This window comes from Eutrema salsugineum, unplaced genomic scaffold, assembly GCF_000478725.1.
Source record: "Eutrema salsugineum unplaced genomic scaffold, Eutsalg1_0 scaffold_6, whole genome shotgun sequence".
Classification (NCBI taxonomy): domain Eukaryota; kingdom Viridiplantae; phylum Streptophyta; class Magnoliopsida; order Brassicales; family Brassicaceae; genus Eutrema; species Eutrema salsugineum.
The window spans coordinates 14,056,320-14,059,933 of NW_006256547.1; the positions used below are offsets into that span (position 1 = coordinate 14,056,320).

General features: G+C 45.5%; 1 non-coding gene across 1 annotated transcript; it reads right to left on the bottom strand.

The window, feature by feature from the left end:
• Nucleotides 1-401: 401 nt before the first annotated feature.
• On the bottom strand, nt 402-508 carry LOC112083690. The gene has a single exon (XR_002897826.1). It is a non-coding gene; the product is annotated as a small nucleolar RNA R71 (small nucleolar RNA).
• Nucleotides 509-3,614: the final 3,106 nt, after the last annotated feature.

The following is a 3,614-nucleotide window of genomic DNA, read 5'->3' on the forward strand; positions in this document are numbered from 1 at the left end:
CCTTCCCCAACCCACCCATACGCCATCAGCCACCACCAGTCTTTGTTGGTGAGAATGACTGAGCTTATGCACACCAGTATGGAGCAGGAATCCGGCCACCTCCTGTCCAAAACAACAACTTTAAGGTGAAGGCCTCTTTGATCAATATGGTTCAGAATCAGAAGTTCCATGGCTTACCTATGGAGGATCCCTTGGAGCATCTGGATCAGTTTGACAGAGTTTGTGATCTCACTAAGATCAATGGAGTATCAGAAGACAGTTTCAAACTGAGATTGTTCCCATTCAGCCTTGGAGATAAGGCACATCATTGGGAAAAGAACCTCCCAAGAGGATCCATCCACACATGGGAGCAGTGCAAGATTGCCTTTCTATCCAAGTTCTTCTCAAGCTCAAGTACTGCAAAGCTAAGGAACCAGATTTCCAGCTTCACTCAACATTCTAATGAGACCTTTGGAGAAGCTTTGGACAGGTTTAGAAGCTACACAAATCAGTGTCCACATCATGGCTTTTCAGAAGCCTCTCTCCTTAGCACTTTATATAGAGGAGCTGTCCCAAAGATCAGGAATCAGTTGGACACAGCATCAAACGAGAATTTCTTGGCAAAGGAAATCACTGCAGCCATGGAACTTGTTGAGAACTTAGCCATGAGCCAAGACACCTATGGAGAAGACTTTGATAGAGCCAACAGATGTGAGGACTCTAGTACCCAACAAAGGTTGGAAGAGAAGATCAAAGAACTCCATATCAAGCTTGACAAAGCCCTGGTTGCCACTCAAAAGCCTATACACTATGTAGGTGAGTCTCAAGAGAGGAGTTGCTTTGAGAACATCAATGAAGTGGGCCTTACACAAGAGGAGATGCACTACATAGGTAATCAGAACAAGTTTCGGGGTTAAAACAACTTCAACAAGAACCAGAACTTGTCTTATAGAAGCACCAATGTAGCCAATCCAAGATCAAGTATACCCTCCCCAACAAGGTCAACAAAGCTTTGCTCAAAAGAATCAGTTCCAAGGTAACTTCCAAGGTCAACAAGCTTTTCAGCAGCCAACAGCTCAGCCACAAGGGAACAGCTTCAATAACCAACTCAGCTTTCAGCAACAAAGGCCACCACCTCCTGGTTTTGCCCCACCACCTGTTCAACAAAGTCCTGATTTCAATGTTGTTCTCCAACAGCTCTTAATAGGACAACAAAAGATGGTATCCGACCTGGAGACACTAGGAGCTGAAATAATGGCTATTAAAAAGAACAAGGGCATCTGCACTTCTGAACCACAAGTCTCTCTTCCTGGTAAAGCTCTTCAAAACTCAAAAGATTACTGCAATGCCATCTACTGCAATGATGACCATTCAGCTGCTGTGCAAGAAATAGAAGACCTTCTCTATGGTCAAGTCTCTAGTGAACCTGCACAAACTCACGTGGATGAGAATGCCATTATAGAGGATTTCATGGGCTTCTTACATGAACTCAATGAGGACATTGAGAATGAAAGTGTGGGGGCAGCCGGTCCAGTTTTTTCTGTTCAGCAAGGGAATGCTTCAAGGTCTATTGCAACAACAGAGCTGCCACCTGGTCAAGCAAAGCCAACAGATAGTGACTCCACCTCTGAATCAACTCAGATGAAGCCCACCTCCCTCCCAAAGCTAGGCAACCCAGGGAAGTTCACCATCTCTTGCACTCTTGGCAATTTTAAAGTGGAGAATGATTTGTGTGACTCAGGGTCAAGTGTTAGCATAATGTCTAAGGACATGATGGAGAAGCTAAAGTTCAAGTCTATAACGTCCTACCCTTCTTCTATCACCTTTGGAGATTCCTACTCCAAGAAACCATATGGGTTTCTGGAAAACTATCCAGTACAGGTTGGTGAATGCATAATTCCCACTGATTTTGTCATCATGAAGATGAAGAAGACCAAAGAGCTCCCCCTATTGCTTGGAACTTCATTTCTAAACACCACTGGTGCAATGATTGACTTTGATACTCAAACAGTGGTGCTTTCAAAAGTGGATAAGGATGTCTTTTACCCTGTTACACCTCCTTTGGCTGAATTTTGTGGATCAGTCGTTCAAGAGATAGAACCCCCTAAGGTACTTGAGATGAAGTATGTGGGCACTGCTGGAATTCTAGATGTTTCCCAATCTTTTTCAGTTTTGGAAAAGGAGAGAGACTCTCACCCCAATAGTTACAAGCATGAGAATGGAGGGTCATTGATCAGAGAAGAAGACATCTTGCTCTCATGGTCTCCTACACTTAGTGATCTAAGGATGATTAACACCAAAAGTGATGGGCCAGCATCAGAAGACAAGAGTATTGAACCTACTCTTTCTTCCCAAGACTTTGATCTCACTCCTTGGGTTGATGATGATGTCTCACAAAGGCCATCTTTGATAAAGACCCAGATGGTATTCAAGAGCTGGTGGACAAAGGTCTCAAGATGGGATCTCAAGGACAAGGGTCTAATGGTTCCCAGGCAGCAAACCAACTCAGCTTTCTTGCTCAGGACCATTGAAGTGCTGAAAAGCATCAGTGCTCAACCTCACCCCAGCTAAAAACAGGTTTTTCAAAGTCAAACTTAGTGACTTTAAACAAAGTGCTCTTGGGAGACACCCCAAGCTTATCCTTGTATATAATCTTTTTAATCTTTTCTCTCCTTTCTTTTTATGTTTTAGGATCTTTTGATGGGTTTTTTGAGCTGTTCTCAGGTCCCAGGTAACTTTTGGAGGCTATGGCTCAGGGACAAAGTGGAATGAAGCATGTGAGAAAACTGAGAAAAGGGTTTAAGGCATGGAAACTTGATGGACGCATGTGTGCTACCTGGGTGTGCGGCTCAGTCAGGCCATATACCAACTCGCACAAGAGCTCGCTGTTAATACCTACTTGGTCTTGCGAGTTATTCACCTAGCAGCAGAAGATTTGAGCAAGAAAAATGCTAAGTGTTGCTGTTCTGCGAGTTGGGTCTGCGAGTTGGATGCATGAGAGACCAAGCCGCACTAATGTTCGCTGTTTACACCGGCTTGGGTCTGCGAGACAGACCAAAAGGAGACCAGGCCGCACACCAGGAGAAAGAGTCCAAGGCGTTTAAGGATGGATCAGTGCGAGATGACCATGCGGCTTGAACAAAGGAGGAACCAAGTCGCAGGAACACTCGCTGTTTACACCTACTTGGTCCTGCGTGTTGATTCAATAGGATGCCAGGCCGCACGCTGAGAAGAAACAAACAGGTTGACCAAGGTTTAAAAAGTGCGACCTGAGCGTGCGAGATGGTTCAGAGTCTGTCCAGGCCGCATAAACGTTCGCGGATTACACCGAGTTAGACATGCGGGTCATTAAGAGATCAGGCCAGGTCGCAGCATAGAAGAAGAGGCCAGGACGTGCAAGAGAGAGTTTTGTGCGACTTGGGCATGCGAGACAGGAAGGAGATGGTCCCAAGTCGCACAGATACTCGCCGAACACACCGGGTTAAGTGTGCGAGTTGGTCCAAGACAAGTCCATGCCGCACAAGGGAGTTCAGGCCAAGCCAAACCCATCTCCAGAGATGTCTGGCCTCATCTGGTGCAGATACTCACTCCCCTTTTGCATAAGATCCACACCAGGTATCACTCCAAACCTTTGT